Source organism: Armigeres subalbatus, chromosome 1 (genome assembly GCF_024139115.2).
Source record: "Armigeres subalbatus isolate Guangzhou_Male chromosome 1, GZ_Asu_2, whole genome shotgun sequence".
NCBI lineage: Eukaryota > Metazoa > Arthropoda > Insecta > Diptera > Culicidae > Armigeres > Armigeres subalbatus.
Window position 1 is genome coordinate 40,519,335 of NC_085139.1, and position 24,188 is coordinate 40,543,522.

Sequence of the window (24,188 nt, forward strand, 5' to 3'; positions counted from 1 at the left end):
AACTTTCCGTAAAGTGGAGAATTATCCACTTTTCCACTGCGTTTTGTGAGAATGTCTTTTCCGTTGTCTAATGCTAGGTGTTAAGTATTCAGTCCATGCAAACTCTGGTCGAAGACGGTTATCCTGTCTTTTTTTCGTGTGCCCTGGAAGAATTCTCGTTGAAATTTAAAAGAGGTTTCGAGGAAGATTTAATAGAGCTCCCGAAGGAATCATTGTTGTTAACTTATGAAAACTTAAAGAATAATTGAAAGTTTAAACAAATCTCCAGTTAAACAATTGAAAAAAAAAATTCAAAGAATAAAAAAAAAATACGATGCGAATGCTGAAGAATGACCAATCCAAAGAATTTTAACTTGAAGCAAATGTTAAATCACACCGCCGTCTTTCGGACTTCGGAGTGACGCCGAAAATGACTTAATTTTTTATGTAAAGTAATATTTCCATTTTCATTTTCATTTTCATGATGTACAAGGGGGTCGCTGGGCCAGGTCACCAGCGTAAATCCGAGAACTTTCCATAATACACCGATGGAGTGGGGAGTGGGAATAGGCATCGCAACGTCATAAGCCCTGCTGCTTTTAGGTTTTGCGGGATACACGGGAGGTGTATTTTGCCTAAGGGAGTAGGATGGGAGTGACAATAGTGAAAATATGTATCTGAATGTGTTACGATTATAGACAATTATGTTTCCGAGTACTGTGATTGATATCTGAACTAATTTCAAAATGAAAATAATATGATGTATGTGTGTAGTCTCGAATTAGTGACAGTGCTATATAAAAGGCAAAAAAAGAATAATCGTTAGATCCTCGGATCCGTGATTGCAAAACGGCATTGTTCATCAAAGCTGTTTGTGTGTAGTACGAACAGATGCTATTGGCTGCGTTTCTTGACGGATGAGTTAGGACGTGTACAAGTACATTGGCCATCTCCAGCTAATGGGACCTCTTTTATATTCTTCAAAGTAAGGAAGTTTTCATTCTGGAATGGGAGATATATGTGTATTACAGAAAATTATGTAATCGCTTCTCAAGATCGATCGCAGTATCGATTCCTAGTGGCACAACTATACTATGGGTGGCCAAAAATATGTTTTCAATGAAAACTGTTTCTATGCAACATATTTTATGTGCAGGAATTTTTAAGAACCTTTTCTTAACCCTTTAAGGGTTATCGTTAACCCTTCAAAAAAATTCACACGCGGAAAAACAATTTTTTAAAAATATTTTTCGGTATTTTTTTTGTTTTGTTTTTTTTTCAATGCATAAAATAGCAAACAACTATATTTGTAGTAATAATGTTGTTCATTTTCTAATCATAACGAAGTATAGAGAATAAAAACCACAATTTTCAAGAAAACTTTGATTGTAGCGTTCTCGTGAACGCGCATATATGCGCAAGCAAATCACTCACTAGAAGGTGATACTAGGGTTATATTTCAATGCCCCATTTACAGATCAGGGGACATTTGGGGACATTAGGTTTGCGGGACCATTTTATAGTAAAAAACTATGATAATTAAAGTTTTTCTTCTACAACTTTTTGATATTAAACTTCGCGTGCAAAACAAACCAATCTATCGGAAAGCAAAAGTTTTAAGCTTTGAAATGGTATGTGAAACCTTATATTTGGAGAAAAAATGAATTCATAACATACAAATCAAAGTTAGTAATGATTTTTTATTTTTATCAGCTTTTTCACTTTTTTTTGTGTCTTTATTAAGGAGACTTTCAGCCCTAGGCTGGCTCGTCTCCGGAATGAAATAGTATTGCAATAATAATGTTAATGAAATAATTTTGAAAATAAAGTTCAATAATTATTACTGAAAAAAATCTGTCCAGAAGGTGTCAATCGGTCTAGTTTTAACTTATAATTAATCTCCTATGGTGGTCCGTTGTTCATTGCTAGTTTCTCATGTTGTGATAGGATTCCTTCGTATTAGTATTGTCCGCAAGAAAGGTCCGTTTGGGTGTGCCTGGTTATTTATAGTTGGGTGTTCCGTGTTCCGTTTCGAGCATGTCTGATTTACGATTGCGATGGTGTCTTCTTTTGGTGTTGTTTTTGCCGTTTGGGTTTGCCTGCATTGCGCTTGGGAGAGGATCCATTAGCGGAATCGCTGTATCCGCTGGAGTCGCACTTGGTGTGGCTGCGTTTTGGTATTCTTTCCGTGATGTCCATGTTTTCTTCTTCTTCTTGCTCCTCCTCACCGTATATTGAATACCATTTTGGGTCGGGCTTGCTGTTGTCAAAATTAGCCTTATTTTTCTTCTGCGCTCTATTTTTATTTTCTTCCTCGTAGTCTTCCACATTAACCTCTTCTTCTTCGGGTTTGTTCGCTTGTAAGTCTTGGATGATCGCCTCTTTTTGTTTTAATTCTTCTTGGAGCCGTGTTACATCGTTGGTTAGAACTTTGATATTGTACATCATATCGATTGTGGTGTTGTTTTGCTTGTAAAGCTCGATGCGCTCTTTTGCATCCGGCAAGAGCTTAATTACCTTTCGGAGTTGGCTGACGGTCGCTTCGTCTTCTTCGCACTTTGCTTTCAGGTCCTTGATGATGTTAGCGTTTTCGTTCAGCGTTTTTTTTAATCCTTCGATTTCCAGGTCCTTGCTGGCTGACGTTGCTGTTGCGAAGGAGATGGCTTTTCGGGTGCCGGAGGTGGTCTCGATTTCGCGTTTTGCTTGGGGAAATGGGATGCCGCGGTCAACCATTACGCGTTGTATTTGAACTTCCTTCAGGTAACGCGGGCATTTTCGGCTCGAGATAGGGTGCGAGTTCGTTCGGCAAAACTTACAGTACGGAGTATCGGGACATTGCTGCCTTGGTGCGATGGTGATGTCGTCAGAGCGTCTAGTTATCTCTACCGGACGGTACTTACCGCAGTTACCACATGTCTGCTGTTCATTCGGGCAACGTTTTCCAGTATGGCCGTACTCCCAACACCGGAAGCAGCGCAGTGGGTTGGGGTAGTACGGTCGAGTAGGGCAGCGAATCCAGCCAAAGTTCACAGCCGTCGGGATTACTGTACCTGTGAGGGTGAGGATTATGGCCGGGGTATTCACTAGCTTACCGTTCTGGTCTCTTTTCTTTATTCTGTAAATCTCCTTCACTCCTTGGTTTTGTAGCTCGGTCAAAAGTTCCTCGTCTGTCATGTCCATCACTTCGATACACGACACCACGCACTTCGAGATGTTGAGTTGTGGGTGCTCGATGATAGTAATTGGGGTGCCATCACTCAATTGCTGCATCTCAAGCAGACGCTTGATTTGCGCATTGCTACGAACCTTCAAGGTGTAGGGTGCACCACGATTTTCTTTGGCTGCTCCATCAATTGTTCCACCAATAAATGCTTCGACTGAACGGCGTATTAAAAAGGGGTTGGCTGGTAGGGGCTTACTGTTGCTACCTTGCAGTCATAGGATTTGGAGTTGCCCAAACCTACCTTCAGGGTCCATGAAAACCGGAACTCGTCGGCCAGTGTATACACCGTCACGCTGATTCTTTGGTGATACTTGTTCGGGGCCCGTGGGGTCCCCTAAGTTATAGGGGCGGCCCATGGCCACCGCCATATTTAGGCGCCGGTGCCTCCGATTGGCACGAGCGGGCTTCGAACCTTATTACAAATCGTTACAAACGATATTACGAACGAACGGCTATGGAAACCGATTCACTTCACCACGAACAACACACTGCTACATGAATACCGCTGAGCACTATCCAAGTCGTATTGGGTTCACCGCGAAAAGTGGTATGGACGAACCATCCACCATGCGTTTCCACCGAATCCACTAACGCGCAATTTTTCTAACCAAAATTCCCAGCGGGACCGAAAAAATGGCCAAACCTCTGTTTCCCTCTAACGGATCGGGCCGCGTCCAAAGCCGTGTCCCGGAGCCCGGGCCCCGCGGCCACCCACCGATTTTTGGGTCGAAAATCCGAAAAAAAATTAGTCACTTTTTCTACACGCACCAGCCGAAAGTCGGCGTTACCGTCCGAATGACGTCACAGTTAAATAAAAAATTCGATAAAACGCCGGTCCCCGTGGTCAGGACGCGTCGGGTTCCACACCGGAACAACTCACACTGGACACACGGGCACGAAACCGGGTTCACACGCGCATTTACGCAGACGGGACAGAAACGATCGTTTGAAACTAATCGAAATGGCTGCCAAGCGGCCAAACACCAGCCGAATTGAAAAAACGCGCACTGATCGAAGCACTCGTGTCAAGCAAAACTGTACTCGACGACAATCGGGTCAAGACTCGAGCTTTTTCACTTCATTAGCCCATATCTTTTGACTGAATAAACACAGCGCTTCAATATTTTTCGATTCTCTTATCTAGGGTATATACTTTCATATGATATATAAGTTAGACAAATTGGTAAATGTTCCGATTAATGGCCACCCTTTTCCCAATAGTGCACTAGTGTGCATTTTTCTCTAAAGAGTAAACTGCCGCTAACCGCAAGTCGAGCACATCTGTATATGGAGGCCCATATACAGATGTGCTCGACTTGCGGTTAGCGGCAGTAAAGATACATTTAAGCTCTGGAACTTGACAGCATTTAAGCTGATCACAAAGTTGTGCTTTTGCCCAGGGGACTTATTTTTTTATGTAAAGTAATAAGAATAAAACCTGCTCAAGTAATAAACCTCGAGAGCGGCTTTCCCCAATTTGTGTTATTCCAGCAATGTTTGCTTATTTTTAGATTTTCTCATTTTGACTGGTTTTCATAAATTGTATTTCAGCAGATTCCTTTTCATCGATACGGTCAGCGCCAGCCGTCAGAACAATATGTTTGGTAGTTATGACAACGACCATCTTCCTCCATGCTTTAGGATCTTTGTTGTTGCGTTACGTTGCGTTGCGTTGTAACGGAGTATTTCGTATTTCGTTTTTTTAAGCGTAATTTGGGCTATGCAGCAAACATTTAAATGCTACGTTATCATATGATTTCATCAAAACCATTATCTAAATCACCAGTTGAAAATAGGAACACATCGGACACAATATGAAGAATAAATTTACTAAAGATGCTTAAGTTCAGAATCAGGAAAATGCCATTCCTCTCCATACAATTCATTCTCGAAAAAATAAAAAATAAACACTAGGACAGCTCCCAAGTAATGTTCTTGGATTTCAAACAAAAGCCACTAGTAAAGCCCTTGTTTGGGGCCCTCCTTAGCCGTGAGGTAAGACGCGCGGCTACAAAGTAAGACCATGCTGAGGGTGGCTGGGTTCGATTCCCGGTGCCTGTCAAGGCGATTTTCGGATTGGAAATTATCTGGACTTCTCTGGACATAAAAGTATCGTCGTGTTAGTCTCATGATATACGAATGCAAAAATGGTAACCTGGCTTAGAAACCTCGCAGTTAACTACTGTGGAAGTGCTTAATGAACTGAACACTAAGCTGCAAGGCGGCTCCCTCCAAGTGTGGGGATGTAATGCCAATAAGAAGAAGAAGAAGAAGAAAGCCATTGTTATTATTAAAAACGTAATAGCACATCACATATACAGCAACCCAATAAATCTAAATCCAGAACGAATATACAAGGAGCAATCTCACCAAGTTCCTCCAAGGTTTCTTCGTTCCGTCCTTTTGAGTGGAGTCCAACCTGTTTTGGTGAGCCTTTTCATGCAGTCTTGTTATCTTGATGCAGCCCTCCATGAATTCAAAGATTCCATATTATACACGATTATTTCATATGTGAATATGTACGTTATGTGGAAGATATTGATTTGGAAAATGTAACCACTTTCCCTTCGACGGGACTCGAACCCATGACCCTACAGTACGCAATGCCTACGCAATGCGGTCGGGTCTGAGCTTGACGACCGACTGGCAAATAGCTTACACAACCTCACTTGATCAGTAAAGTTGCTGATGAAAAATGTGTATAGCCGCCAGACATTCTAAATACTCACGCTCCTCTAATGTGGACGTGTACTATACACATGTAGAAGTGTTGGCTTGAGCAATGGATTGCGAGTGATTTCACTATGCGTCCAATTTGGGAATCTCGAGCTCGTTCAGTAGCCGCTAGGTTGCGAAGGCCGACGGAGGTCCTTCGTAGCTTAGTTGGTTAAAGCACCAGTCTATCGTACTGTAGGGTCATGGGTTCGAGTCCCATCGAAGGGAAGTGGTTACCTCCAATACATTTTCCAAATCAATATCTTCCACATAACGTACATATTCACATATGAGTTTTCATAACATTGCAAATCACAGTGTTCTGATGTTTCTGTATACATTTTTCCATATAAACTTCCAACGAGCTTACCCAAGTAACATTTTAAGTTTTATAACGCTCCTGAAGACCATAATTTACTCTACAAGTTATAAAACCCGCATAAAACCAAAATGTTACTAGGGTAGCACCGTCCAGACATTGACCGATTTGGCTGATTTTTTTTTCAGAGCATCAGTGCATCAAATAGAACCGAATAAAAGGGCGGCCCATCAAAAAAATTTCAAAATTATTTTTTGAGCCACCCTAATCAAGACATTTACAAAACGTGTCCTTCATGTCGTCGAATTCATCGTTTGCGGTGCGAAAACGTTGATTAGGCTGTAATTGAAAAATTAACGCCGTATCCTCAACACACAAAACTAAACTCGTCTTAGACAGTAGAACCCTGTGGATTTTCATTTAAAATTAACGACGCTGGTCACCCCAAAATTATTTACGAAATATATATATGGGAATATTATTGTATTAAATGACAAATCAGTGAGGAAAAAAACGTAGAAGTTGCAACAAAAAGAACAAGAATATTTTTTATTGGTTATAAGTATATTTTGACAAGGGAGTAACTCGAAGGGCAGGGATTAGTGTACGAAGTGTGGTACGATTTTCACCAAGTCCGTCCAGATTTTTGGCTTCGCCGAAGACATAGATAATATGGCACGTAAGATGGAGGAAGCGTATGTACTTTGGAATCCGTAAAACGCTCCGGTCGAATAGAGTCCGCCGACGTACCAAACTGACTATCTACAAAACGCCTATTAGACCGGTAGCTCTCCACGGGCACGAGACCTGGATGATGCTCGTGGATGACCAACGCGCAACGTGACGGTACGTGGAGGAGGCGGGTGAACCACGAGCTGCATCAGCTGTTGGGAGAACCATCCATCGTTCACACCACGAAAATCGAAAGACTGCGGTGGGTCGGACGCATAGCCAGTATGTTGGATAGTAATTCGGAGAAAATGGTTCTCGACAACGATCCGATGGGAATAAGAAGGCGAGGTGCACAGCGGGCAAGGTGGATCGATCAGGTGGAGGACGATTTGCGGACCCTCAACAGACTGCGTGGTTGGCGAAGTGCAGCCATGGACCGAGCTGAATGGAGAAGACTTTTATGTGCAGCACATGCCACTCCGGCCTTAGTCTGTTAATAAATAAATTGATGAAAAGATCTGGTTTTTAATTTAATTTAATTTGTTTATTTAATGATAATCGTCTTCAGTTGTTCAGTTATAATGGCAATGCGCACATTATGAACTGATAAGAAGTAATACGGAATAATAGGAATAATTCATCTTCCTTACCCTTTAAAGAGCAGGCATTCCAATTTAAAATTGTCAAATAATTACTTGGATCCATTAAAACGAAGTCCAATAACAATTTTTTGAGTACATTTGTACCAACCTGAACAGCTTCAGTTTTGGTATTTGCTTTGAACATTGCATCAATCATGTGATGCAATTGTTTATTTAGCAAATCAAATTCGGAAGCAGACATGCTACCTGAGTCGTCGGAACGATCGTTGTTTGCGTTGATGAATGGGTATGAAAATCATTCATCGTCGGTAAATTTTCAGAAATGAAATTTTTCCTGCCTGCAGCGATGCTTGCATAGGTGGGCGTGTTTGAAAAATCAAAATTCGACTAACTGCCCGTTACTCGGTGAGAGGTAGGAGCAAGATTTGTTTGTTGATTGTGGTGGGTATGAATTGCAAATTATTACGGATTTTGAGCATTTGAAATATGTTTACTCGGCGAATCTGGGATCCTATTGGAGTTTCCCGTCATCAATTTGGCACGGGAATTCAAAACTTTTTTGCGTGAAGGGCATTCCCAGAAATTGGATTTATGATTGCCCCGACAATTGGCACAATTAAATTTATTGGAATCTTGGTTTTGGAAATTTCCCCCAGGCCTGCGGAAATATTCCCATGTAACACGGACATGGGGCATAATACAGGCCTTTTCCAAACTTTTCATATTATTTAGTTCACTTTTGTTAAAGTGAACTAAATAAAATTCTTGAGAAATATACCTCTGAGAAGTACCAGAGCGAGATTTCTTTTCCATCTTAATTACTTGGACTGGTAAAAATCCAAGTAATTGAGAAATTTGCAATTTCCAATGGTTTATCATCACTGGGGAGACCTTTCAAGACGACTTCGAACAAACGCTCAGTGTTGTCGTCGTATGTGAAGAATTTATGGCGCTTCTCAGTTAAATACTGAAGAAGACGTTTACGATCGTCAAAGGATCCCGAAAAATCGCGGCAGTCACCCTTCCTGGCAATCTGAAATGAAACCTTGATCCCCTGAAGGTTACTCGAGAGATTTTGAGTTCCTAAAGCCAGAAAACTCGGCAACAGATACCACAATTGGCGGAATCCTTTGCTTTTTCGCATGGATCGAATCACCTGTGCTAGAGGTAGTTTCAATTTGCTCAATTTCGTCATTAATCAAATCGAACTGATTGCTCAGTTCGATAAGAGAAGAATTATTTTGAATGTTAGAGTTAGAAGGAAATTCCTTCAAGGAATATCTGAAGTCTCCAGCATCCTTCTATTTTTTTCCTGATAGTGAGTGAGCATTACGAACCCAGTTTATATTGGAACTTGCCGAAACTAAACATGTAAAATTCCATTTTTTTTCAAAAAGCTTCTAATGAAAATTGAAATAATTTTCCGCAAAAAAAGTTCTCAGCAAATCGACTTGTAAATTGAATAGTTTTAAGACTCTTACAATACATGCTGCGCGAGAGTAAAGCATTGAATTTTATTTTCAATTTTCTAAGCTGAATCCTTCGTTGGGTACTGCAAGATGTCGTGCAGCTAGACAATGTTGTGACCATTTTTGGAACTCTCCGAATCTGCTCAAACCATCGATATTATGATCCGAAACATAATTCGATAACTGTCATTACCTAATCAAAATTTCAAAACTGTAGCTGTAACATCGACATGGTAAGCTGAAAATCCCTTCTGAGAATGCAAAAAAAAAGTGCAAAAACTAATCTATTTACATTGACCAGTTTGTTTGATGGGTAGTGGTTTACTCGCTTGCAGCAGACATACAGCATCCACTACGATGCTAAACTACGATGGGTAAACGTTGTGCGGGGTGCTGATATGTGCGACAATTGTAGCATTGATTCACTGGGAAAGTTAGTCAACAGCATTCATTATCCTTATTGCCAAATTGCTGTAGTGAAAGTTAGTTGCATTTTCAGGAACGTTTGCGGGTAATGATGCCGACTGTATAGCAAAGTAAGGAATTTAAACATGATTGTGACAATTCGTGGAAGTGAGTTCTGACTCCAATTCAAATATAGACTCTCAATTTCTCAATGAGATTCTGTTTTTCTTTTAATTTTCTTATTTAATGGGAAACAAGGCCACTTCGCAATATACCCATATTATAACCTAAACTTATTTTATAGTATGAATAATGTGTCATATCGGATGCTTAACCAACCATCATAAATAAAGCATCATAAAAGTTTTGAGACCGATCTGAGATACTAGAGCGAATGATTCAGAGTGCTCATAAAAATGATATGTATGACATAAAATCACCTAATTGGCTCTAATTCTAAAGTCGTTTACATTCTGCAACCTCCACCCATCTCGTAAATCATCCCAAATTGCATTAAAATTATGATCCGTTTTGATGACCGACCGGATTACATCAGAAATGATTAACTGTACCGGTCGTCCGGGTGCGTGCATGTGTCTAACTAATAACCCCTTCACATCCCGATGGGAATCACCCCTCTGCTGCTGCCAAGCGGAAACCCCGTTATTAAAATACACTCAACTATGCTGTTTTTTTCCATTCCGGGAACCTATCTATGCGCACACCCTGCTTCCACAATCGAGCTAATCAACTAAACCGCAGAAAATTGCTCGTTTGTCACAAATGGCGGCGGCTTCCCTCCTTACTGTTGTAGATAGCTAAGGTGCGGTCCTCCTCGTGGGCAACTTTTTTTATGTGTGAATTGCATTCACATCCCGATTCGGAGCGGTCTCATAAATTAAATTTCCCATCTACAATCGCGACGATGAAGCCGTATGATGCTTATCGGGGGAAGAACACTCACTCTATGTTAAATAGGGGGAAGGATGTCTGCCGGCATGGATACGCACAGCACTTCAATAACTGAAGTTAGTGAAATTTATGTGTGTTTTCGAAGTACTTTTATTTTATAGACATTCTCATATTCAAAGTAATTGGTCCTTAGGGATGTGTTTTACTTTATATATTGTGTTGTTGTTTTTCTGAGATACTCCAAAACAATTTATTGTTTAGCTCTAGAGCAATGGATTTCTTGTCAACTTCTATGAACTCCTACGAATATTATGAAATATTCGAGACTACTCGAGAAGTTAGAATTTTCGGTAATTAAAAAAATCAAACGTATGTCCACTCCGTTTCTGTTACAGCTATTCCTCAGGCAGTTGTAAGAATTTGCTTTCCATGTTTGAGGAAGCATTCTATGGCAATTGACATCTAATCTGACCAACAATGGCTTGGAGAGCATCTTTTGGATCTCGAATTCTATGGTCATTATAGGAGAATTTCGACATTCGAACAAGAAGATTTGGGAGTAAGTTTTAAAGCATCAATAAACTCTCTAGCTTACTTAAAGTCGCTAGAAAAAAAAGAATAACCCTTTTTGTACACGAAATAAAAAAACATTACAACCACAAATCATTAACTAACTCGAACTCGTGCCGATAGTCAGCCCAAATTGCTTAGAATCGTGCACCAAAGCCGAAAACATCACATAAAACATTTATTCGAAAATGATTTCAGACATTTGCTCATTATCACACGAAATGCATCACCATGAATTATCTCATAACGTATCATCAAAAAATGGCTTAGTAGGGATTCGCACGAGGATCATTTTTATCTCTTCCCACCTTTTTATGTCTTTATTCATGTCATAACGCAGACTTCCAGCAGTTTCAAAGTATCTCGTTCGACCTTCGAATTTATTCCAACCAGCTCTCAGCAGGTTATTATAATTATATGTCAGGAAAGAGGCGAAAACATAATTTGCTGTTTTCCTAATGAGACATACGTACGAACGCTCTGTTCTCTCTACCCATATCTTGCTGGGTAAGTTACACGACGGAAAGGCACTCCCATACGCAAGAACGCTCAAACACGTCTGCCGGCAGGCTGGCAAGGACCATACCTTTTCCGTTTTACAACTCCCACGATGGCAATACCAACTAAGAAGCAGATAGGAACTCTCAATGCAGGAGCACGTTTAAATCCTTTTTATGTGAGCCACATAGATTAGAAGCGACTCCTGCGTATGCTTGGTGGTACCATTACTGTGCCGGTAGAAGATATCAAACCATCAAAAAATGGTCTGATCCTAATATGAAATATTATTAGCGAAGTGATCCACGGATGAATTTATGGAGTAACAACTCATTTTATATATGTTCAAAAAGCACTTCCCAAGACAAAATCATATAATTTCGTAATCTTCCTCTCCTCCCATCATGAATCTTCTAGTAACGGTGTGGCTTCATCACATCATTCCTTCCCGCCAAGAAGAATAGTAACAAGCAGCAGATAGAGACAAATGTGACAGCCCAGCTCTGCACAACGGCCGGAGACAACATCGTTACTGAAGCTGTCTTTTTAGATCCGAAACTGAAGACGCAAAAATGAAAATAAACGACAGTCGCTGACTTGGCCAGACGACTGACATAAACGCTTGTTATTCAAGCCTGATGGCAGCAGATTCGCCACCGACCTCTGCCAACGGCCACATGTCTACGGGGCGGTGGCTGGAAGTGGAAAACCTCTCCCATGTCATATGACACGGAAATATTCCGACTTTCACTGGGATGATTGTGCAGAGCGAAGTTGTCCCTAATCGTTACACACCAACCCACCTACTTCCTACGAACGAGTGCCGAGCCACTGTGAAGCTTGTTACAATTTATGATCGTTGTTATTTCTAATGATAGAGATTCCGATTTCTTCCTGATGCGTTATCCGTAGGGATTCCGATGCGGCAACCGTCGCGCAGGGGTTTAAAGTATCCCCGTTATTTGTCGTCCGGATGGGATTTTTGACCACTTGTACAGATCGCCCGCTCGTAAGTTGCGGTTGTGGGATTTCCCAATTACTGCCGGTGATTTGTTGTCGGCCACTGACTGCTATGTGCGGGCGCGGTGCGGGTGGAAGTGCTTCCTTAGCACAATGTTTCCACCACTTCTGTCGGAATATGAAAAATATAGACTACGTGAGCATCAACCCAGCGGAAGGGATTTGCAGCCATCAGTTGTCGTTGATTCATTGATGCGGGGGATGCTCTGGCTAGCGGGAGCTTTTGGACAGTGACTTAGAAAGGGGGTTGGACATGAAGATGTTTCTCGCATCCTCGAAAGAAGTAACGACAAATTATCTCAGAATCGTAAACAAAGTAGCAAAAATATTAAAACCAGATTATATTAAAAAATGTGTACGTTCTTGAAAAAGTCGGATCAGATCCTGTGAAGGTAGTTCTGCTTCTTCAAGGCTGTCGACGCTCTACAGCGTGTAGTCGACTTAGAACTCGTATTGAGATAGATCGCAAACTTATTTAACGGAAACGTATTTTAGCATGTATAACTAGCACGATACGATAAACCAATGTCCCGGACACTAATGCCGACAGGCAAGAGGCCGAATCCGTAAGAATTATCAACTCACCACTGATGTTCGGATTCGTAATTGCTCTCTTTATTGCATGCGCCTCCGCAGAGAAGGCATTGCAAGCTTGCGGAAGACTGAATGATCCTACGAGGCCGGCCGTGTGATCAAGACTCCTACCTACCGTCAGATTTTGAGGCATCGGAGTAGATCACCATCGAACTACGAAATCTTGTCGAGAGCAATTTTTGGACGACTGGTATAGCTCTATTTGGCGGAGCGAAGCCTTGAACGCAGTTATTTACATCCCACACTATTGATGGTCTTCGTGCGTGCCAGACACGATCACTCTGCCTTGCAAGCTGGTCGACAGCGGGGAGTGTTGCACCCGTATAATCGCTCGGCAGATCAACGGAAGGGTGCTGTTGTTGGGACTTACTGTCATAATTCGGATGGCCGTCCGTGCTAACGACTATGTAGCGAGTAATCCAAACGGAAGAATGCTGGCTTCGGCCATTATGGAAGTAATCGGACTGGTCACAAACGCTCCGGGAGCATAGCGAACCATTTTGTTGTACGCTGGAGCGAGGGTTTGCAGGGTCTCTGGTCATTCTCGGCTCCCTAGTCCAACTCCATACATAAACTTCGCCCACTTGTGCACAGCGTTGACGGCGGATTTTAAACTGTGGTATAAACCTTCCTACTTTGCTCTACGCACTACGAGGAGGATGTCATCAGCGTACAAAAGGATTTCAACTTCAGCGGGTAGCACCCGGAAAATTGGCTGCATCGCAATGAGAAACAGCGTCACGGATAGGAAGTTCCCTCAGTGTAATATCGATATATATCTTCATTGTGGTGAGAAAAATCTCTGAGCCGTTGTTCAGCTGCCGCTTTCGCCATCTGGAACGGTGGAGGATTGCTGGAAGTTGCCGATGTCTGGCAATACACTTTCGCCAGTTCTTCTGCCGCTTCTTCAGGATCGTCCGTGAATCTGTCAGCTCACTTGAGGACTACCGGGCGCTGTTGCCAATTACCACGCAGAGAATTCACCGTCCGCAACAGTCCGGTTGCCGTGCTGCTGGATGATATTTGCGTCACGAAGTATTCCCATGATTGTTCCTTTGCCTCACTGATAGCCTTTCGTGCCGTTGATCATGCATCCTGGAATTTCCCCAAAGCCTCGGGATGGTTCGGTTCACATGGCTCGGATGCAGATGTCGGAAGGATCGGAGACTTTTTGCCGGTATTTTGCTTTTGCTTTCGGTCAAATTCGGCTACTGGATCGTGGGAAGGATTTTGTCGCAGCGGCTAGTATCTTCTCGGTAAACCTGTTTAAAAACTCGGCATTTGACCAGATGGTTTCTGCCGTAAGCCGCTCGTACAACGACCAATCAGCTTGATCGTAGAGTCACTTCTGTCGTCCCGTTCGCTGGTTTGTCCATCCTGGGATGGATGAGATGATCGGGAGGTGGTCGCTATTATGCGTGTCCGACAAGGTTCACCAAATATACCTAGGGACCGGACTCTCTGAACAGACGGTTACGTCTATTGCCGAGATTTTGCCCGTAACCGGATTGATACGGGTATGTAAGCCGTCGCTCAGAATCACCAACTGATGGGGTAAGGTCGTCTCGGCGATGAAGCGATCAAGCGGATTCGATTGATAAGACCCCCACGCGAGATGGTGCGCATTGAAGTCCCCAAAAAGCAACATCGGTCCCTCTAGCTGCTCGAATAGCTCACCCAGCGCAGCATAACATTGGGTAGAACTCGGCGGGATGTAGACTTCAGAAGCAATGTATAGTTCCTACTCACGAAATCTGGTGCAAATCTGGTGATTTACCTTGGTCTCCTGTAGTACAACAACGCAAGGTTCGAGATCGGCGATAAGAAGTTGCAACTCGCTGATATTACCCCTGAGGACACGCAGGTTCCACTGTAGGGCGAAAACGCCACCGGAGCGACTATCCGTGACGGATCGTGTGACGGATGAGGATGTGTATGCCCTTCGGGTCGGCTGTAGGACAGAAATTTGCAGCGGTAACTTCTGCAGCACCTGCAACACCTGTTTGTATTCATCTTGGTCGAAATCATTACACTAGTTTTGCCAATAACATCCGGCACTGGGGATGCGTTTTGTGTAATATTTCTTCTTTGGGATGGGCATGTTCCGGGTGAAAGAGCTGCTGTCGTGTGGTGTTGACCTGTCTTATTGCTGGAAGGAACATTGATGACCGACCTGTGGGATGCCTTGCCACGGTTGCATTCAGATATGCTAGCAAACAGCCGGCACTGAGGAAAGGCTTTGTGTAGTACTACTAACTGCTCCGCTATTGATGCTTTCATCGGTTGTAGATGCTGGGTGCTTCTTGCTTGCTAGTGTAGGGCAGCTGCCAGGACATAGGAGGGCTACCCTTCCTCCCTGCCGTCTATCCCGAAGTCTCGGTGTCGTGAAAGTATTTTTTTATGTAGGGTGGCGGCCAGGGCAAAGAAGGGCAACCCCTCCCCTGCCGTATATCCCAAGTTTCCGGTGTCGCGGTGTGATCAATGTTTCCATCGGCAACGGAGATAAATTTGTCATCAACGAGTTGGGTAAGGACAGAAAGTGTGGAAAAGTGGGCATTGAGCGGCTACCTTCTACCAAAGCTGTGGCACCACCAACAAGCTGGGAACCGGCTCCATAGTGCTGGGTAAGATGCGCCATTGTGTGATTGGGTGGCAACCAATCAACGCAAGGATGTGCAAGCTGAGGATAAAAGGCCGTTTCTTCAACTATAGCTTCATCATCGTGCACTGCCCACACGAAGGGAGACCCGACGACGAGAAAGAAGCGTTCTACGCACAGCTGGAGCAGACATGCGATGGATGCTCTCTGCGGGACGTCAAAATCGTCATCGGTGACATGAACGCACAGGTAAGAAGGGAGGAAATGTATAGACCGGTCATCGGACCGAATAGTCTGCACACCGTATCGAATTACAACGGCCAACGATGCATAAACTTCGCAGCCTCCCGCGGAATGGTAATCCAAAGCACCTTCTTTTCCAGCTTCGTAGCGTCGAAGTCGGACGCCACGGCTTAACATTGGGCGGCTACAAGACGGTAGACTAGCCCAAGAATACGCGCAGCAGCTGGAAGTGGCACTCCCAACGGCACGTAGCCAGAATGTCGGACAGTAACCCGGTGAAAATGGTTCTCGACAACGATCCGACGGGCACAAGAAGACGAGGTGCACAGCGGGCAAGGTGGATCGATCAGGTGGAAGATTACTTGCGGACCCTCCGTAGACTGCGTGGTTGGCGACGTGTAGCCATGGACCGAGCCGAATGGAGAAGAATCTTATTTTTTCAGAAGAATCTGAATAAATAAATAATAGAGTTGGGGTAAGACGTGCCGGATGACTCCTTTAATCTGCCGTACTTGCGTCGGAAGAGGTACTATACTTCCCTTACTTCCGAACCGATCTAGCTCATTATCCTCGCGGTTTTTTTTTTGCGGCGGGCTTGGGTCTGATGACGTGGCCGGTTTTTGAGTAATATATTTCGGAGCTCTTCCACGCTTTGTCCCCTGAACGGCTGGGGAGTTATTCCTGAATCGAGTGATGGGGCCTGTCGTTGTGCAGGTTGGTCATTGTTCAGGAATATGGTGTGGTTGGTGCGGTCGGTCTTGGATGAATGATAGTATGGCTCTGTTTTACTTACCCGGTTTGTTGCTTCGTTTGTCTGATGAAAGCATGCATTTGATCTATCCACTCATCTTTTCGTTTGATTGCGTCTTACAGTCTGCAAATTTCCTTGGCTTCTCGTGTCATGGCCGCTTCGAGCTCCTTTAGCGTTTTCACGAAAGTATTCTGTTGCCTGCGCATAGCTTCCTCCTGCATGCTGTTCGCCTCGTTTTCTAGCCTCCGAAAAGCTTAAGTTATCATGAACTTTTATTTTGTTGACCTCTACTTTCTTTTTGCAAACCGGGCAGTGGTGGTTGGTCGGACGATGGTTCCCTTTACAATTCCGGCAGAATAATGCTTCGTTCCACTCTTCCTCCCCGTGGAAATTGTCAGTTGCCAGTTGGTTTCGGGCACGGTATACAGAAAACAAGGTAGGCTCGTTAGAAAAATGACACTTCGAATGTGACGCATATTTTATCGCCACATGTTGGAGTACAAACAAAGACTAGTCTTTGGTACAAAAGTAAGCATGCTGCGACCGTAGAGCATCGTCTCGCTCCAGCTTGTGCAAAGATAGCAGTGACGTCACATGTTTACATTCAAACTGAATGTTTACATACGTGATGAGCCTGCCTTGTTTTTTGTATGCCGTGGTTTCGGGAAGTACGGCCGAATGGCAAAACGCAGAAAGCCTACTTTGATATACTCCGGGTAGGTTGTCTCACTGAAGGTAAGGGTCACAGCTGGCATATTCATTCTTTGGCCGTTCTCGTTCTTGGTGATCCGTTGAAAAAGGGTGTCTTTTTCCTTGGTCAGTTCCGTCAGGATATCTTTCTCTTCCATGTGGATCACGTCGAGCACGAGATAACGCACAGGCTGACGTTCAAGTTCGGGTATGGAGCAGCTTCTATTTCAGTTCCGTCGATTACTTTTGTTAGCTTTAGAAGCATAGCAACTTCAATTGGGTCACGGACACTTAGAGGGTACTTGATCCCTTGTGCTTCAGTTTCGGCATTCTCAATTGGATCAACACATGCCTCTACGGACTTTCCGATTACGCAATGGTTTTTCGAATGTAGGATTTCAGTTTTTGCCGGTCATCTGCAAAAACATCAGCTTCCCGAATGTATTCATCGGGTCCATAAAATTCGATAGTCTGCGTTTTACAGACCCTCTTGGGTTGCCGCTACCCGATCAGGAATGCATAACAAAATTATAACTCAATTCTATCAATTATTGTTATTTAATACAAGGTGTGTTATAATTAGATAATTCGATAAAAATGTGTCTTCGGCCAGTTTTATTTCATATCAAAATTATAACAACTTTAGTTATAAATATTTTCACAAAATAATTGCCTACACTTTTTGTAGACATTGGAAAAAAAATCGGAGGTAAATCACCTTCAGTATAACTTGAACCCGTTCGATATTGATACATATCTGGAACAAAATGAATTGCCTACATTATGGATGGAAATCCGACGTGGTAGCGTACCAGATTTCTATTCGTGATGTAGGCAATTGGGTCCTAAAGCCCTACCTTATTTATGGTTGCAAACGATAGTGCATCGGTCAAGAATACTTGTACAGTTGTTATAAAAATTCTGGTAAAATTCTAAATCAGTAAAAATAATATTTTTGTGTTTAAGACATTTTAAGGCAAATTTTGGGCTGTGCAACATTTCAGAACGAATGAACCATTAGCCCAAAACGTTAGCCCCATATATTAGCTGTCAAAGGTTGAGTCAAGTGCCCTGCGGTGTTTTGCTACTGCGTTTTAATCCGTACGTCAAACAAGACCGAAAATGTCGAGGAAGCATATTTCATCTATTTTACAATTTCAAATTAAACAATGTTCTTTTCGATTTTTGAGTCTAAAGAAAAACTGACACGTTTAGAATGATTACCTTCATCGTTCCCTGAAAGAAAATCGAATATCGATTCTTCATTTTAGAACCCAATTACATTGAAAGTAGATTTTTGTACAGAAAAATTATATCAACGTTTGTTATAATGTTGACATGAAGGTATCAACCTCTGGTTTAATTATGTTACGGCTAGAGATATTTTTGATATATTTTTTGTTATTTTAACAACCAACCAGCAAAATTTATAACACATTTTGTTACAATATTTTTCTGAAATAAATAACTCCACTTGTTATAATTTTGTTATGCATTCTTGATCGGGATACCTACCCCAAAAGAACGGACGAAAGGTACAAAAAATGAACGATTTTACCTTCTTGTTTTTTTTTTGTTTTGTTTTTTTAGATGTGCGTAAATTTTTGATTCGCACATTCCAGATTTTCGAATTTTAAAGGATTCCAAACTTTCCAGCTCTTTTTTCCAATTTAAATTTCTCTATGGTTGATGGATGGACCGATGCTTGATCAAAGGGTTCAGTTACTTACTTATTTATGGGTCCTGTTCATCCCGAGTGCTGCAAATGGCCGACTTGGAAGATGTCCACCCTGTCTGAGCCATGTCCAGCTATCACCTTAACCCGACTTCTTTTATTTCTTTATTGAGGCGGCCTCGCCATGAGCACCTGGGTCTGACCGAGCTAGCCCCACTTCGGATCCCGGATTTCAGTTGTTATCGGTCTCTGGTGACAACGACGATGAAGCTTGTTGTTTGAGATCCAGTTAGCTCAGATAGTCAGCTTCACTGGCCTATTCCACTGTCTTGCCATTGAGGGTGATTTAACAGTCCTCAGGCAGAACATATTTGAGTGGGGGAAAATGATAACCTGGGTCTTCGCATCTTCCATATCAACTTCGTCAGGACATCCCGACCTCGTTGGAGTTTTGCCACTAGCACTCTGATAACTCTACCTTTGTAGACGAGAGAGGTGTCATCAGCGAACAGAGACAGAATGCCGCCTTCTGAAGGTTCTGGCATGTTGGAGGTGAAAAGGTTAAACAGCAGGGGTCCGTGGATACTGCCCTGCGGGACGCCAGCGACGATTTGCGCATTGGAAGTCGCTCCGCTGATTGAGACCCGGAAGGTCCTCACCTCGGAAGGTAGTTGTGGATGATTTTCACCAGGTAGCTGGGACGACTGTAGCGATGTAGTTTGTTCACCAAGGAGAAGGCTGATTGGACGATAACTTTTGGGATAGGAAGGCTTCCGGGTGGGGATGACTTTCGCTGGCTTCTAGGAAGATAGGAAAAGCTGAAACACTGATTGAAGATCAGCAAGGTGCTCGAAAAACGGAGCCCTCATGTATTTGAGTTCGAGATTTAGGATGTTTTCGAAGCCTGAAACCTTCATGTTTTTCGATGATTTGATATACATATCATACCAAAACATTATGAATATTACAGGTGACGTATGTGAATAAAATGACACAAAACCACATGACACAAACTGAATCGCATATTTTCCATTGTTAGATGATTTAAAATTACATGTCGTGGAACCCAAACACAGCATCCGATGCAACGCACCTAACGCTCTAGCAGTTGTTGACTTGATGCAGTGAAATACTTGTTCAGTACAAATCGTGGAACATGCTTTATATTGATCACCCCCTTTTCAAGAGCCGGAGATAGCTGAGTGGTAACGTGTTGGGCTCTCACTCAGCGGGCTCATGTTCGATTATCGTTCTAATCTTTCAATTTTTTGTCAATAAAGTTGTGATGTAAAAATAAAGTATCATCTAATTACGTAAAAAATGACGCTCGTATATGTCGTTGTCGCAGCACCTAAAATTACAATTCGCCAATGTGATCTCCAACGTTGGGAAGTCGTTGTCGTTGGGAGTTAGATTTATGTTGTTAGCATACTCGCTAACGGCTGCTTCGTGTTCTGTCCGAGATTGTGTGAACCAGAGGGGGGACAACGGATTTTTTTCATATGGAGTTTGGCAAGTATGACAGTACCCTCCTATTTGGCGCATAAATTTATACTCCAATGTCAAAATGCTCATATACTATCATAAATTGTGGTGGTATTTGTAAAAAAAATTATTGTTTACCGTTTTTACAAGAGAGAGTGGTGTCGAAAGCACATATTAAATTAAAGATAGCATCGAACAAAAATACACCAAATCCGTAAAAATGTAGTGTTTTCACTTTATTCCTTACGCGAAATATGCAAATAAATAATTATGTTGGTAGAAGAAACTCTGTGCTAAGAAGAGACAGTTGTTTCTTGCTTTATCCAAACTTTGTGCGTTTCAGAACATTCTCACTCACTGCAGTGTTTATTTTTCATAGACTACGGCGTAGTGTTAGTGCCGTCGGCATTCGCTCGATTGGAGGCAACACATATTTGACAGCTTAGCACCCGCCTGGTGTGAACTGACAAACTGTCGACCGAGTTATCAAACGATCCTTAGGGTAAAATCAGCAGTGATTCAAATCGTTCGGGGCTGTCAGTTTGAATATGAATCTGAAACATTCATTTCCCCAGCAGCTGTTCTAGATTCATTTTTTTATACCAGTCAAATGTCAAAAAAATAAAACTGGTATAACGCTCCGTTCTATTTTCTGCAGATTTGGGGGGCCGTCCAGAAACCACGTGGTCATATAGGGGGGGGAGGGGGTGGGTTTGGAAAATGACCACGATAAGCCACATGGGGGGAGGGGGGTGTTGCTCTCGAACCACGTGGTTTTTTTTAACATGAAAATTTTTGGTAAATAATAATAGCGGTGTAAAAAATACAAATCATCAAAATTTAATGATTTAATCATTAAACGCAAAGCGCATCTTAGGCAGGAACTAATAACCGGGACATCGGAGTCCCGAAGAATCGATTTAAAATTCATGCAACCCAGATGAGCTCACGAGACCAGCACCGCCAGAGGCGCTAGTGTATTTAACTCACATTTTGGTAAATATATTTGAAAGTGTTTGCTGTGAGTTTTGACAAATTCCTAACGTCAACACTTATACGTTTTATTTATTTACGTTTCCCGTCCTATTCGATGTACAGCGATGTACCAGCTACGTCAAGGCCTGTTGCTGATTTGAGCTTCTATTATTTGTTGGATTTTGACGATTTGCGTCGGAAATACAAGAGCTCTACTTCAGCACCGGAACAAGCCATTTTACCAGTGCAGTGCGCACATATTTCTAAAGCAAGTGTCGTCGTTAACCAGGTAACCAGTACCAACAACATCGCGTCCCGTGGACTACCGTGTGAAAGTATTCACTCGCAGCAAGGTATTTATGAAACAAATTAAGTGTAATGCAGCAGTGATAGTGCTGTGCTCAACATAGAAAAACCAGCACAGATAATGTTATTTATATATTTGCGATAATAATTATTAGAAATCTTGTAATAAATGTTTCAAATGAGTAAAAACTTAATACATTTTTCTTGCTTCCAGACAGTCATCTAAGCATCGAAAAATGTATGACCAAAAGTAGCAGCAAGGCTGGCAAAAATGCCAATCCAAACGGAAGTGCAAACCATAGAGATAACCCGGAAAACTCGCCGGATAACGAAGCACCACTGCCAAAGTTTCATCGATCAGGTTAGTTAAGATGGCATCGGCCACCGCACTCGAGCCGTACTACAGTTCCGAAATATGCTGGAGATAGTACTGATCTCCGATTCGACAACGGACAAACGTGAACAGGAAACTTTCCTTGCCGAAAATCACATGAGTTGACCCACAAGCATCCGATGGCTCGGAACCAATGTTGAGCGTCAATGTGTCACCAGCAAGGGGCTATCTTCTTAAGTCGAAACTCACATCACTTGACATTCAATTTTCGGTCGCCTGATGTGACTCCATACAGCGTTCAAGGATGCAAAGTAAAATGACTAAAGGCACATTAGTAACTTGACAGCACAGGCCATTCTTCAGGGTGCACCGGATGTTACCAGTATACACATCTACTCCTGCGAATGGTGGTTCCGGTAGATTATACGACTGGCGGTCACATTTCGATGGTCGATGTCATGCGCAACATCTATGATTTGGCCATTAACCTGTACGGAAGTCAGATAGCCATTGTAGAGAACCAGGATGGAAGTGCAGGAATCGGTTGTGCGAATTTACAGCGTTGGCCAGAAGAAGAACACCGAAGATGACGCAGGGGAGGAAAAAGAAGAGATGGAGAACTCGGAGTATTGGTCGATTTATTTAAATGCAGCATTTCCCAACCTGGATTAGAACAACTTTATTAAATGCTATTATTTCCGAGATTATTTCGGAAGAAAAGGCTCAAGGAAGAAAACAGTAATTCATTTGTGCTATCAAATAATATTTTATAGAACTCTAACATGTCGGATGTCGGTACTTGAACAAATTATATAAAATAAATAAGCAAAGGCCAATTTAGCCAAATAAGACAAACGTTCTATCTAGTTTTTATTTATCTCTAATTAATTAAATTTAGATTGAACTTAACTTCCCTTTAATTTAAATTGATATTATTCAAATAAATTTACATCACAATTTAATTCAAATGTAATTTCATTTAAATTCGATACGAATTTTATACCAATTTATTTCTATTCTAACATCATTTAAATATTTAGTATATAAGTTTAGTTTATTATTTTTCCCTATTTAATTTCAATTGAGTTTTAATTTACTTCAGTTCAATTTTAATTTCGATTATCTCTGGGCATAAAAGTATCATGATATATACAACTGCAAAAATGGTTACATGACCTTGAATCCTCGCAGTTCATAACTGTGAAAGCTCCTTGATGAAACTAAGCTGCGAGGCGGCAATGTCTCAGTGAGGGATGCTATGCCAATAATGAAGAAGAAAATGCTAGGTGAGAACTTCAATCTTATTCGATTCTCGATCCAGTCTAGGATGTTTTCGGATGGAAAAGATTATCGACTCTCTGGGCATAGTGTATCCTTTGTACTTGCCATATAACATACATACTCATGCGAAGACGGGCATAGAAAGCTTTTAATTAATAACTGAGGAAACGTTAATAGAATACTACCGCATACTACGTTGAAAAGCAGGCTAGAAGCATTGTTAATTTGGTTCAAAACCAAATTAGTTTTCATCTAGTTTTATTTATTATAATTTATCTTCAATTTTATTTCAAGTCAATTTGAATTTAATTTTAATTTATTTTCAAAGTTTAATTGAAATTCAATTTGAAAAAAATCCTAATATGAAATAAATTCCAAAGTACTTTGAATTCTTCTTCTTATTGGCATTACATCCCCACACTGGGACAGAGCCGCCTTGCAGCTTAGTGTTCATTAAGCACTTCCACAGTTAACTGCGAGATTTCTAAGCCTGGTTACCATTTTTAATAATATTTTAATAATTTACAATTTATTTATTTACCTCCCGTTTTAATATAGCCTAACTTTTTCTAGATTTATTTTGAAAGCATAATAATTTCAATTTAGTTTAGATTTAACTTTGGTGCAATAATTATTCGATTTAAATGTATGTTCCATTCAATGTTTTATTTTTATTTAAATACAGATACAATTTCAATTTGATTGTTAGCAAATTTCTATTTAGTTTCATTTAAATTATAATCCATTTCAAGTTTTAGTCTTTGTTTAACTTATTAAATTGGAATTTAGTTTATTTTTATTTCAAATAAATATAACCTATGATTTCTATGAAATTTAAATTTAGTGCTAATCTTACTTGAGTCTTGTTCGA

General features: G+C 41.7%; 1 protein-coding gene, 1 long non-coding RNA gene and 1 other non-coding gene across 4 annotated transcripts in view; all 3 read left to right on the plus strand.

The window, feature by feature from the left end:
* LOC134224630 (leucine-rich repeat-containing protein 24) overlaps positions 1 to 24,188 on the plus strand; it is an 820,149-nt gene that overhangs the window by 744,536 nt on the left and 51,425 nt on the right. The window lies entirely within an intron of this gene.
* On the plus strand, positions 6,071 to 6,146 carry Trnad-auc (transfer RNA aspartic acid (anticodon AUC)). Its single transcript has one exon. It is a non-coding gene; the product is annotated as a tRNA-Asp (tRNA).
* LOC134224606 (uncharacterized) lies at positions 21,317 to 24,078 on the plus strand. 2 transcript variants are annotated; one of them, XR_009983002.1, is made up of 3 exons: positions 21,317 to 21,417; positions 21,531 to 21,749; positions 21,917 to 24,078. It is a non-coding gene; the product is annotated as an uncharacterized LOC134224606 (long non-coding RNA). The 2 variants fall into 2 exon arrangements; XR_009983000.1 differs by having other exon boundaries at positions 21,325 to 21,442.